The 14,619-nt window shown below is 35.8% G+C and overlaps 1 protein-coding gene across 3 annotated transcripts in view; it reads right to left on the bottom strand.

The window, feature by feature from the left end:
* LOC123881235 (protein outspread) overlaps positions 1–14,619 on the bottom strand; it is a 389,980-nt gene that overhangs the window by 98,413 nt on the left and 276,948 nt on the right. The window lies entirely within an intron of this gene.

Genomic DNA, 14,619 nt, shown 5'->3' with positions numbered 1-14,619 from the left:
CCACTCCAATTAACCTATTACTAACACGCTGATACAGCCTCTCGTATTACCATGGTGAGTATGGTTAACATGGTATATTGTGCCATTAAATACTTACATAAGTACGCGACAAGTCGAGATGGCAATTGGGATGAGGACGCCCCGCACACCCGAACAGCCTCTGCGCTAACTCGGTCAGGATAGCTGATGTGCGGGTGTATCGAGCATCCCCCCCGCCTCATAGGTAGGTGGACTTCGTCTGTGTTGGTGTTGGCTGGCGGGCGTGCTCTGCCTTTTTGGAGTGTTTTTTTTTGTTAAAACTGACTGGAAAGTGCTCTAAGGGGGTGCCGTGCGTATGTCGGCGAGCGCCGGCACAGACGGGGTCCATACTTGTATAGGTTCCATAACTTGTTACAAATAACTACAAACTTGACATTGGCTAATCTTTGTAAAGCCAGACGAGAGAAAAAAAATAGGTAGGTATAGGTAGGTATATTATATTCATGCAGCGGTCATAGCCTAGTGGTTAAGACGTCTTCGGAAGGTCCCGGGTTCGATTCCAGAGACACACCTCTACCTTTTGGAGTTACGTGCATTAAAAATGTGTGAATTCTGCCAATCCGAACTTGGCCAGCGTCGTGGATATGGCCATACCTTTCTTAAAAAGTTTTCTTTCTTTCTTTCTTCTCATACTGAGGGGAGACCCGTGCTCTGTAGTGAGCCAACGATGGGTTGATCATGATGATGATTTGCCATTCTTCATTATGAGCTTTTAATCAAGCTAAGACTGCTTTTGGACTTTCCTGCATTACCCTAGGGGCGTAGACCTTGAAGCAATTTAGATATAAACAAATCACTTGTAAAAATGCTGGGATAAAAACATTAAAAATACAAGATAAAATCCGAAAACAAATAAAACCGAAAATACCAAACAATTAACTTAATTAACAGCAGAATGCTTTTTAAAAAATACTTCTACGATGGCTTAATTAGGGCCGATGCGGTACTATTTTATTTAAGGATGTCAACCCCATGATATTAAACACTATAAATAGGACAAACTCACGAAGTAAGGAGACGAGTCCATTTTTGGCAACATTTTCCTTATTTTCCCACAGTTTTTGTTTTGTTGTATAGAATTAGGTGTTACTTTGCGGAATTCTACATACATATAATTCCTTAAAAAGGTAAATCATACGCTTAATCTGCTATAATCCGCTGAAAAAGATCTGTATGTTGCGATGGGCAGCATGCGATATGCATTGAAATTATAAGATTTCATACTAGAGTTTTACAGCAAGATTCAAAATATCATAATATTTTAACCGACTTCCAAAAAATGAGGAGGTTCTCAATTCGTCGGGATCTTTTTTTTTAACTGTAAGTACCTACCTATACCTATAGGCATGCGCTTAACTGCAATCACACCAAATAGTAGGAGTTGATGCAGCCTAGATCGCAATTCGCGCCTACCTAGAAGATGCCTATTCACTCTCCTTTTGAAAGTCCCAATACTGTAGCTCTGGTCAAAATATCGTATGAAATAGCCACTCTGCTCTTTAAGTAAATCTCTTTGATGCACTCTTTAAATTAATTTAACGAGCTCCTTGCATACATAGTTGCGAGTAATTTGTTAATTATCCTTGCGATAAAAGAATTTGCATTCCCAGTCTAGGGTAAAACTAAATCATTAACCTTTGGTGTTCATCATTGAAATTCGCACCTGTTAAGATATAAATATGAAATACTTTTGCTTGCGCTCTCATTTTTACATTTTTATCTTACGAACGAACTTTACAAATTGTCTTGCAAAAAGCATATTATCCAGCTTTAAAATAATTTAGCTTATCTACGAGAGATTTATGTAGAGCGATGATAGTAAGTCTATTAGTGAATAGAATAGAATAGATTTTTTTCAAATAAACTTTTACAAGTGCTTTTGAAGACATTGGCCTCCTAATCAGGGGTCTGACGTTCAATCTCGGGCAAGCACCCGTAGCTTTTTGGCGTTTTAAACAATTAAATATCACTTGAAAGAAAACCTTTATGCACGAGAGTTAGGTCTCCATAATGTTTATTGGAGGTGTGGGAATTTTGCCAATCCGCACTTGGCCAGCATGGTGGACATAGCCTAAGCCCTTCTCATTCTCAGAAGAAATCCCTGATCAGTAGTGGGCCGTCGGCGATGAGTTGGGATGAAAACAAAGCCTACTAATATCTAGTAGGTTCACTAGGTAACACTAATCGAAGACCTAGGTTGTTAACAGAGTTATCTCACAGTGTTAAAACACCTGCGTAACCGCTTCAGTCGGATCACATCCGCCTGCTAACTCGCGACTACCTGGGCCCTGTTAATTATAGCCTAGCCTAGTTACTGAGTGACAGGCCCTAGCATCGTGTTGTTTAGTTAGCTAGCCAGTAATTTAGGTTTAAATGAAAATTACACACCAGTCGCTACCTACACGGAAGGTGGGAAGAGAAAAAGTAGAATATGATTAGTTAAGAGGGCTCACTCCGTCACTCGTTTCATACCATCGTAGTTCCAATTTCATTTGAATATTAAGCAAGCAAAGTCCATGAAATTTTGCAGACATATTCTAGAAATTAATATCTATGTCTGTGGTTTTCCAGATTTCTGTTAAAATATTCGGTTTCAAAGTTACGCGGTCTTAAAAAATTTCATACAAATCTTTGAGCCCCTGTAATTTTAAAACTACATATTTTTAGAAAAATCTAAAACACCACAGGCACAGATATTAGTTTCTAGAATATGTCTGCAAAATTTCATGGACTTTGGTTGCTTAGTATTCAAATGAAATTGGAACTACGATTGTACGAAACGAGTGACGGAGAGAGCCCTGTTAAACATACAATGTAATGTATCCGAGGTTAAGGTTCTAGAACTTATAAAGGAAATAAGGTTGGGCATACAACAATACATTTTAATTAGAAAATAATATGTAATGAGAGGTTTAAACTAATTATTTTTTCAAAGTTAACTAAAAATGAAATGAGGAACTGGAATAACAACCAAACAATCATCAAAAGGCGCTCGAAGGACCGAGGGCCTAGTAGGATTTTTACCAATTCGATCATGTCGATTCGTTTAATGCCGTCTGTCCATCTAGTGAGGGGTCTTCCAACGCTGTGCTCTCCGGTGAGAGGTCGCTATTCTAGCCCCTTGGGACCACAAAATCGGTTTTTCGAACTACGAGTATGTGGTTTGCCCAATGCCACTTCAGCTTCGCAATGCTAATAATAATGCTTTTCAGCTATGTCGGTGACTTTGGTTCTTCCACGGAGAGGTTTTTTAAAGTTTTTTGCTGATTTTTAGCTGCTTCATGCTCCACCAACCCATTGCCGGCCCACTACTGAGAACATATCTCTTCTCAGAGTGAGAAGGATTTAGGTCATAGTCTACCACGCTGGCCTAAATCGGGATTGGCAGACTTCACACACCTTCGAGTACATGGAAAATTCTCAGGCATGCAAGTTCCCTCACGATGTTTTCCTTCACCGATAAAGCAATATTTAATTGCTTAAAACGCACAAAACTAAAAGTTAAAGGTGCGTGCCCGGGATTAAACCCCCGACTTCCGATTACGAGCCAAAGCTTGTTTAGCTACTTACATACTCGGAAATATTTACACCAACACACTGAATGTTTCCTGATTTCATAACGCCGCGACTTTATTTTTCTGGTCATTTGAGGCTATGGCAAGTGGCCTGTATGGATAGAGCGTTACTTACGAAACTGGTGGGGCGTACGGGCCTCGTAATAATCGATTTCGATTCTAGTTCTCCGTTATCATTACCGATTGTTATGTCATCTACATATGCATAATTCGATTTCGACCATTCGATCTTTTGTGCGTAGGCAAGCAAAACAATAATAACAATCAATCTGATTCGATTTCTAAAAGGTTTTGATATCAGATGGTTGCGAAGGCAAACAAAGCAAATGATCAATCAGCATATGTAAGTATAATGGATTTCGATATTAGTTATCGAGTTGGTACTTAGGCGAGTATTTTATTTACCACGCCTTGAAATGATTTATTAAAAAAAAAATTGTATGCAAAGGTCGTGACCTTGTGATACCTTGTGTTCGATTAACGAACTGCGCCTTCTTTCCTGATTAGATAACGATCTTTTATCTTTCATGCTTCATATTGTTATTATTAGAGCCTATTAGAGAAATCCGGGAGGTGTAAAAAATCTGCCAATTTTAAGTATTACGGAGTAATCAACAACTCCTCAGGCCTACAAATAACTACAAATTGTAACTAGTGCCTTTGAATGTACTTCTTAATAATCCTTTATTTCGTCAGTATTTTCTAACTTAGGTATAACTAATCGTCACTAAGTTATGTAATGTCTAATTCAAGCACAATAGTATTTGTTCGGTTTTCAGATTTTGACAAATTTCTATCTCTGTCTATTTCTATCTATACCTTCACGCATCTGTTTTCTTTCTTGTCCATTGGTTTTTCTCTTCAATATCATATTTTTCACTCATCTCATAACATAAGCGATTAGCTATTTAAGTAGCCTCTAAAGTCTAAACGCTACGAGCTACAACACCCAAAAAGAAATACCAGTTCCTAATTTCGTCTCTTACATCACATAACAATGTTACTCCAGTGATTTTACATTTTCGAACCACCCTTCCGTTACAACTCCCTACACTGACACTTCATCAATCATTGTCACTCCGGCGCAGAGCTAACAGATCGATCAGAATTAATTATCACAATTGTTAACATTTCAGGCGAGGCGATGGTGACAAGACAACGCGTGTTCTGTCGTGTACGGGGATCTTTTTGTACGTCATTTGTACGGACAGCGTCGATAATTGGAAGTACAAGTATGTTAAGGGTTTTAAGAATGTAAATTGATCTTATTATAGTCACAATGGTAGTAGATGAGTAGGTACACCTTTGTCTTTGGTTGTTTGGGTTGTGATATAGAACAATTGTGACCAACAAGGATCCAAGGATTACAAAAGGATTATTCACACATTAGCAGAATTATTGCAGATATGGTAATATCATACTCTTATTATTGGATAAGGTTATAGAGCTGTAAACACCATAAATTAGAAAAACATTACATTATACGCATTAGCAGAAATGACACTAAATAGGAAAATCATATGGTGTCACAAATAAACAACATATACGGGCTGTTTGGTAATTAGTATATAATGACGACACGTACCCATGCTACTTTGATCTGATAAATACAATGCTGAAGTAAAATGACGAAATAAAATTATAAAAATTTCCATACAATTTTTTTTTATTTTTATGTCCAAGTTTTCATGGCCCTAGCGTGCCCTAACTCACAGAGATCGTTGGCCTTGGTCTATCTAAAGATGGCACAACTGCCAATTATAGTGCAAGAGTAACTATCAGCTGTTGTAATATAGAGGTACTTTTACTTTTAAGCCCTTGTTTTTAACCCCCGACCCAAAAAGAGGGGTGTAATAAGTTTAACGTGTGTATCTGTGTATCTGTCTGTGGCATCGTAGCTCCTAAACGAATGAACCGATTTTAATCTAGTTTTTTTTTGTTTGAAAGGTGGCTTGATCGAATGTCCTTAGCTATAATCGAAGAAAATCGGTTCAGTCGTTTGGAAGTTATCAGCTCTTTTCTATTTACTGTAATCTTCACTTGTCGGGGGTGTTATTAACTTGTGATAGAACATTAATTTCTTAAATAAATTAAGAGGTTTTCTTATGTCGGGGTTTTTTAAAATTTTGAGTAATTGATAGTAAGGTGGTTGTAAATTCAAGTCTACCGAATCATTAATTTTAATTTTTAACTGATACTAATTCTGAAAATTTTAAATTTTTTCTTTAAAGCTCACGTCATAAAAGCAGTTTACCTTGAAGTGTTTTCATTTAGCGATAGGTAGAGTACATTATAACGTGAATAAAAACTGCCAAAATAGATTTTTTTATTCAATCTGTATTCTGTACATAGTAATATGCAAATCACTTTTTGCGCTGTCTTGAATTCTCAAGCGTAAGGACTTGATTAGATCAGACATGCGTTATCATTCTTTCGAGTAATTAAGCTGTCATTAATTTTAACCTATTGCCTTTTCCTGTTTTTAACCCCCGACCCAAAAAGAGGGCTGTTATAAGTTTGACGTGTGTATCTGTGTATCTGTCTGTGGCATCGTAGCTCCTAAACTAATGAACCGATTTTAATTTACTTAGTTTTTTTTTGTTTGAAAGGTGGCTTGAACGGAAATGTTCTTAGCTATAATCCAAGAAAATCGGTTCAGCCGTTTGAAAGTTATGAGCTGTTTTCTAGTTACTAAATTATTTACTAGCGACCCGCCCCGGCTTCGCACGGGTGGCTAAAATATAAATGTTTGGTTTATACTATCGCGGACTTTTTTGTAGGCATTATTGAGTTCTACAACTTTTCTATAGAAGTCAACCATACATCTCTAACCATTTAGGCAGCGTTCGCGAGAATCGTTAACGTACGGCAGTTTTTTCGACGCCTTACTCCACAATTTTCACTACCACGAAAAATCCTATCTATTTTCCGGGATAAAATATAGCCTATACGGATTCGGAAGAATCCCTCTAAGTAATGGTAAAAGAAATTTTGAAATCGGTCCAGTAGTTTTTGAGCCTATTCAATACAAACATACAAAAATACAAAGGTTTCCTCTTTATAATATTAGTATAGATTATCAATTTTTAATTTATACTTTTTGTATCAATCAATCGCAGTAGCTGTACAGAGACAGCCAGTGCGTACCAGACCTTCGTTATTTTATAAAAGCTGAAAGATTCTGTGCGTATTGTCCCCAACACGGAGGAACGATCAGCGACTATGAAGTTAGTAAAAAGTACTTAGGTACGATTTAAAACGATACAAGTACGTACGTACATAAAAATACTTTTTAAGGAAATGTTTTTTTTTGTATTGTTCACAAACCTTTTAAGCTATCCATAGTTTCTTTTGTAGAAAATAAAAAGTAGTTTTTTCGTCTCTAGATATCTTGATTAGGAAGATGTTTGGTTTTTATAGCTATTTATTATGGTTGACTATATCCTAATTACCAAAATAACGATCAAAACCCATTAGCATAACATTATTTGTCAATATTAACTAAGTGATTATGCAAATCAGTGCCAAATACCGCTAAAGGACAACAACCGGAAACAATAAAGCGATAAAAACTGATCGAAAAAAGTTTTGAATCTGTATCTCATAAACGATATTTAAAATGCGTGGGTATCAATTAAAACGCTGTTAACCGCGTTTTTTGCCTCAGTAAAACATTACATAACATAGGGTTGTTGACAGAAAGACATGAAAATATAATATCAAAAACCCTTAACGTAGGAATATTTATTTTAAGAAATAGTACCTACCTACTTTGTGACACTTTGGCACCCTGAAAAAGTAATGAGTATTATCGATTTGTTTTTGACTACGAGAAATGATGTATGGAGAGTGGAGACGCTAGGTAGAAAATTGATTTCAATAGCGTCCTGTATATGTAAGTATTTCTATTTTCTGCTGATGATGATGATACAAGTACAAAATGACTCAGGCCATGTCATTTAAAAAAATTTGCTCTACAATCAAGTAATCAATTTATCATGCTCCGTATAGTTGTCAGTTCGTCAAGATCTGGTGTCATCAATTTCTTTACGATGACAATACCGGGGTAGCGTGTGGGGCCTCGTACGCAACACTGAAGTGTTTGGCGAAGAGCGGAGTTCTCGCCGTCTAATTAATCAAGTCACGAACCAACGGGCCAACGGCCTTAACAATACACTAGTCACATAGACTGGATAGTTTGAAAGGTCTTATTAACCCCCGACCCAAAAAGAGGGGTGTTATAAGTTTGACGTGTGTATCTGTGTATCTGTGTATCTGTGTATCTGTGTATCTGTGTATCTGTCTGTGGCATCGTAGCGCCTAAACGAATGAACCGATTTTAATTTAGTTTTTTTTGTTTGAAAGGTGGCTTGATCGAGAGTGTTCTTAGCTATAATCTAAAAAAATTGGTTCAGCCGTTTAAGAGTTATCAGCTCTTTTCTAGTTTTCTTGTAGAAAAGAAGGTTAGATAACCGTTAGGTTTTTAATATTATGTCAACAGACAAATGTCAAGCTGTCAAGATGGACGTTGCCTAAATACATAATTATTTATTTGAAAGTGATGTTTTGGAAAACTCAAATACTTTGGATCGTCGGGGGTGTGATAAATTTTTAATTTACACTTGTTTTCAGGTTAGCAGTGGGTACCTACCTTAGATTAAGGACTATGTCAGTACTGAAGCTTCCAATTCGTTTGATTTTACGTGTTGTTCTTTCGCTGCTCTCTTTGCAAAGTTAAGTTCAAACACCGCGTGAGTCAAAATTAGAAATTTTATGGGAGAGCGTAAAATCTTGCTTTTGTCTTGTTTCTCGAGGTTTAGTTTGATTGAGTTCCTGTTGGAAAAGAGTTCCTTTTGAGCGTTTTCCTGCTTCTGACTGGCTAAAAAGACCTGTTTAGATTAGAGGGCGATGGCTTCCATATGCTAAAACCGCCAAAAAATGATTTACGTGGTGCGACTTAAGCGACAAAATGACAATTAGAGCAAAGTAATTTTTAAATGACACTATAATTACATCGCGTTTTTAGATTTTATAATGTTTTGACTTTTGACCTTTTAACACAATTTTTATAATAAGAAACATAAAAAGGTTGTTGAAATTGAGAATTGAACCTATTAACAAAATTTTCAGTCATTTCTTCGAAATTGTGTAATTTTTAAAGAAACCTTTTCATACAAACAAACCGAATATAATTAATCTAGATTACATTTTCCAATTTCTGATAACCGTCATTCACAAGTTCTGGATCTTTTTTCATATACACATAAGAAGCGGATTGTCCTCATACATGCCTCATGCCTATAGTTCTTCAGAACATTCAAGAAATACTAGTTAGTCTCCGGAATTTCTTCCCATGAATCCAGGAATGCAGGGACGACTCCAGGAAGAAGAAAGTCATCGAATGTGAAAGGTTCTCATACCAGACGCAGCGTGAATTGCTCTTGCCTCAGCTTTCGACACTATGATGTTTAATTGCGACACCGCTCCGTAAACGCCACACGCACAGTTAAGTGATCGCTCAAGACAACTTTTTATAAAGTTGCGTGTAAATAGCTCGACAAGACATACCTAAGTCTTGAGTAACGGAAGCTGCATTCTTGATATTTAGATGCTCATTATGACTCCTAGTATTATAACACATAAATTTTGAAGAACGAACGAAAACTTAAATTATAGCAAGGACTATAAAAAAATATTTACCTGTGGTCGCAGTCTCTGAAACTAAGTTATTTTACATATAGGTAGGTCGTGTACTGTAGTAAGTATAACTTACGTTAGCCATACTCGTCACAAAAACTGTATAACCAGGCATTAACCAAAGAAGACCCTTCCACTAACGATATAATATTATAATCGATAATATTTTTAGCAATGTCATTTCTCAATTTATTAATATGATGGAGGTATTAGAGAATTATGAATGATTTTAAATAAAAAAGCTACAGCCATAGACATGTTTTTTTTAAAAGTAGTGTTGTCTGCCTTACTTCGTCGATCTGCTCTAAGTATTCGCAGTATGGTGGACTATGGTCAAACCCTTCTCATTCTGAGAGGAAATCCGTTCTCAGTAGTGCGCCGGCAATGGGCTGATGATGATAAACAAGTGTTTGTTAAACATTATGATACGTAGCTTCTCACGCTATTTAAGTATCCTAGTAAATAAGGTTTCGTAATTTCAATAAGCAAGTAATTGAACACGTACTATCGTACAGTCTTATCGGCATTACAGTCAAAACATTCGGTGTTGTTCAAGATATAATTGGTAGTTACAAAAATTGGACAATTTGTTAAATTACCCTCAAGTAACGAGTTTCCCAACCGTGCTGCAAAACGTCATTATCTATTACTAACCGAACACGAAAACAGAAACATAGCGCCTGCAGTGGTGAAAAGCAAATTGGTAACGATAATAATACCCACAATGCAAATGACTAGGAAACGTCAACATAATTATTGCAGGATATTATTGGATTTGAAATAATATAGCTGGTGGTTATGCAAACAATATTAACTCTTGAAGTATGGTACAAACTTCAATTACATGTACCTAGAGGCAATATAAAGACACCTCCAACCTAGAGCTCATCATCACTGCTTTTTATTAGCATGATTGTCGTCAAGCGCAAGCTTGCCTATCTCACAGTAAAAAAACCGACATAATATGCTGCATTTTGAAGATTAATATAAGTCAGTTAAAACAAATTGAAACAACTGTAGAGCAAAACAGATCGAATGTTGATTTTAGTAAAATTAAAAGATGAACATTTATTTGTACATTGTAGAAAATCACAGCATTCTGTTGTTTTTTAAATTTATAGACTAGTACTTGGCTGCAATCAGACCTGCTGCCAAGTGATGATGCAGCTTAAGATGAAGCGCGCTTACCTAGAAGATGCCTTTCACTCTTGACTTGAAGATACCCATATTAAAATTTGATCTAGACAATGTCCCCATGGATAAACCTGGAAAACCTTCATAATAAAAGCAAGAATTAGGGTAAGTCGGAAACCAACGACCAATAATAAAAAAATGTATACTACAAATATTACGAGATTCCATTATTTGTCAGCGAGTAGGAAGGTTATATAATGGCGCAACATCAAATGTCAAATTCGGTGGAACGCACATGTTCGCGATGATTGATCATGCTTATGTGCTTGTCTCTTGAATATTTTTCACCGAGAGATTTTGTGTAAACGGTTTTTAATTACACGTCCGTCAAATGCTACGTTGGAGAACAATGGAAAGATGAAAAAAAAAAAAAACAATATTCCGTTGTTACAGTAAATATTATGCAGGTGTGTGATTATAAAACGAAAACACTGTGGTCAGTTAGAAAATATAATAAGTTTGGGTTAGTTGATGATAATAATACTATTAAAGTAAGTAATATTATTGTAGCGCTATTGCTTCGAAATATAAAATGTCCTGCTGTTTTATGAATGGAAAAAGACTAGCCCTATGAGGGAACTCTATTTAATAGAAATGTTTGCATAATATAAACTAGACAAGTATTATTGCAAACTGAATATAATGTTACAAGCTGTCTCTCAATCAAGAAACGAGACAATTTGCTTAAGGTCGCTGGTTTTAGAACGCGCAATATGGCGGGCCATTAGTCAAAGTGCGCACGCGCCGGGACGTTGACATAACTGTCAAACAGAAAGTTTGGTCAACGGTCAGAATACAAATTGATAAAATCGAATATTTTAATAATATTCACAATTAAAAACTTGTTTCAAATTATCGACAAAACAACACAGCAGCCGCATAAACATGATTGGTACTTGATGACAAGCAAATTAATATTTTCGTTTTTCATAATTAATACGAGTATCTCTTTAACCTCAAAAAATACTTGTTATTACAAGTTATTAATTGGGTAAATAGATTTTTGTTTGGAAACACGAAACGTAATTTATACAATAAATACACAGTTCGTCACTTAAAAGAGCATGTTGAAGTGTATTGACTTTGAAAACAAACTTACCAAATAATGGACGGAGCTAAAAATACACACGATTTCGGAACACGCGAACATTCGTATAACCAAACATTTTTGTACAAAAAGAAAACAATTTAAGGGCACACAACCTCTAATTAAGCTTTAGATTTCTCAGAATAATTTCAATGTTAACAACAGCGTGTCAAGTGCAATAAGAAGAAAATCGCATTCAAATTGCCCCCGGTGATCGCACCGAGTGCGAGGTAGCCCATCATTTCAGTAGCCGAAATAAAGAAAAAAATGTTGCAGTATATTAGGGACCCAGTGCATCCGTCAAAGAGAAAAAGAGATTCGGTTATGGACATACAGCAACAGAATGCGCTCAGACTCCCCATTTGTGCGGTAATGGTTTCAAAATGGCCGCCAATATCCCGTTCCCCGTCGTGCGTGCCCGTGAGTGATCGCTGCCAACTTTACATCTTCTAATTGCGATGTCCATTGACCTCTAGAATGCTAGTTGCTACTCTGGCGCGTCTTTAGCGAGGTGGTCCTGATATATGATTAGATCTGCTTGTCAGCTTTTGTCGGGTGCCGCGACTTTTTTCTTTCATGACTGTAAATTATATTTGAAACCACATTACAATGCACTTTCATTTCGGTTAAGTAACTCCTCATTGTACTTTAAAGCTGGGCTAGCGTTGTATAATTACGTATCGCATGTCTGGGTTGGATTCTTGGTCTTGACCCTGAGAGCGTTTGATGGCGTAATGAAGGGTTTTTATTAAATCAACGTCAGAAGTCCATTAAAAATGGGCCCTTACAAAGCAGAGGCCATCAATCAAACAGACGATACGGATGTATAAACGAGACATTATAAAAGGGAAGGACCTTATAATTCGGGATGGATTTTTATGTTTATTTTTGGGGCCCGATTTGTGCTTGCAGCTAGACAAAGTTATCTTTGCGGTTAAATACATTAAATATGACCCGTAAACAAACACGAGCAAGATGTAATGTGTTCAGATGCGGCAGATGATTATAATGAATAGTAATAAAAGAAAATAACTACAATGATACCTCGACCTAACACATTAGTTGTCTGTCAGGAGACCGAGAAATCAGTTTTGAAAAACATGAGGGCCTTCTCGCTAAATATATTCAACATTAGAACAAGATGAGTTTAGTTATCAACCATATACATAATATAAGACACATATCAAACGTAATTGTTTCAGACTGGTTTGAATATTATTAAATGTTTTTTGCACCCGTAAATTATTGCATACATTCTCGAGGGTATTTAACTCTTGAAGAGTGAGGTGTGTAACCTCTCAAAAATTTATTACTTACTAATGTAACTTTAAAATATAGTAACTATAATGTTTTACTAAAATCACTGACAATGAAAATACCAAATACATAATATAATCTAGCGGTTGAACCTATTGCAGTTCAAAGTAAAGAAAGACAAGCTTACTAAAAATTATGTATTATCAAACGGCATTACAAAGATGTTTTTAAAAATGACCCCTGTCCTGTAGGAATGCCAGAGATAATATCAAAGGCGGCTTAGACTGATGCACCTACGCTAATGGGCACTACAGAAAAAATGAGAGATAATGCAGTAGAGTTGACATTGCTTGAGGCCAAAGGCCACTTAGAAACTCATTTGTCAGAACTGCATTTCAAACATAGGACCAACGAATGATTTTATTATTTAAGAGTTTATAGAAGCTCATTACAAATTATTATAACAAGGAACCAAAAGTTTAATTTGCTATAATCCGCCAAACCAATGAAATCTGTATAGTACGCAGATTTCTTTGGTTTGGCGGATTATAGCAAATTAAGCTTTTGGTTCCTTGTATATCATGGACTTCCGCAAAATAACGCCTGCTTCTATAATACATTTATTATAACAATACATTATAAGTAATACTGTTACATTTATTATAGCCATTTTAATAAATGTAACAGTTCGTGTGTACAACAAGAAAGTAATTAACATAAAAATATATTTTCAATATCTTTATACATATTCGCAAACAATTGTACAAGCCTAAAGAGATAATGAACTTAACTATATCAAACTACGAAAGAAACACACTCTATTTCTGATAAATAAAATAAGTGATCAAAATTCCGTTTTATAAACAGGATATGGACAATATCCCCTAAAAGGGCATAATTATTATTACAAGATATTTTAAGATCACGACGATTTACATACTTTCACTCTTAATTTTAATCAGCTTGGCTCAGAGACGATGCTTGTCAATTTATTCGACAGACGCATGGTTTGGGAGTTGGGACCACCAAACTAGCTCGTTTCATATTAGAGTCATCAGAGCAATGCCCATAACATTTAACTGCCTTGTAATGATCTTTTGAAAAAAGATAAACTACAAATAAACTATAGTCATCGTTATTGTTTACGGAAAACAAAAAGAAACTAAATTGGTATTCAATGTTTGTTTAGGTCTAGGAAATGGGAATATTTCTGACAAGTATCTTATGCTTATATATGTGTTGGATGTAAATTATACCTACTTGTATTTGAAAATATATTTTAACTTGTTGTTCAAGTAGAATAGTGAAACGATTCAACATATTGGCAAATCTTTATTTTGGAATGCTTTTATTTATTATTCCAAAAAATATTATCAGGAGGAATTTTAGAACAAGATTATTTAGATTTCTTTTTCTGGTTGGGTTTGACGCTACTTCTATTTACGATCTTACTGATTTCGATCCACCATCTAAAACATTAGAGCTATTGAGGTTTAAAGCCTATTATTCAATATTATGTGCGTCTAGACAATGGCCATTTCATAACAAATTAAAAAAGGCGTCAACAGACATGAAAAATGATCGATTTGATTGCGTGCATGATATTATCTCCAGGTTCATAGTGCAAGGGTTGTTCGTGCGTGCGCCGCGTGCGCACGCGTCACGTAGCACTCCCGTAGGGTAAGTATGAATTTGACATCTCGCTAACTCTGATAGAATTCGAGCTTCAAAAAACTTTAACGTCAAAGAACCTTAACGACCTTGTTTCAA

The sequence above is a fragment of the Maniola jurtina genome, chromosome 3, assembly GCF_905333055.1.
Source record: "Maniola jurtina chromosome 3, ilManJurt1.1, whole genome shotgun sequence".
Classification (NCBI taxonomy): Eukaryota; Metazoa; Arthropoda; class Insecta; order Lepidoptera; family Nymphalidae; genus Maniola; species Maniola jurtina.
This window is presented reverse-complemented; position numbering and strand designations above follow the sequence as displayed.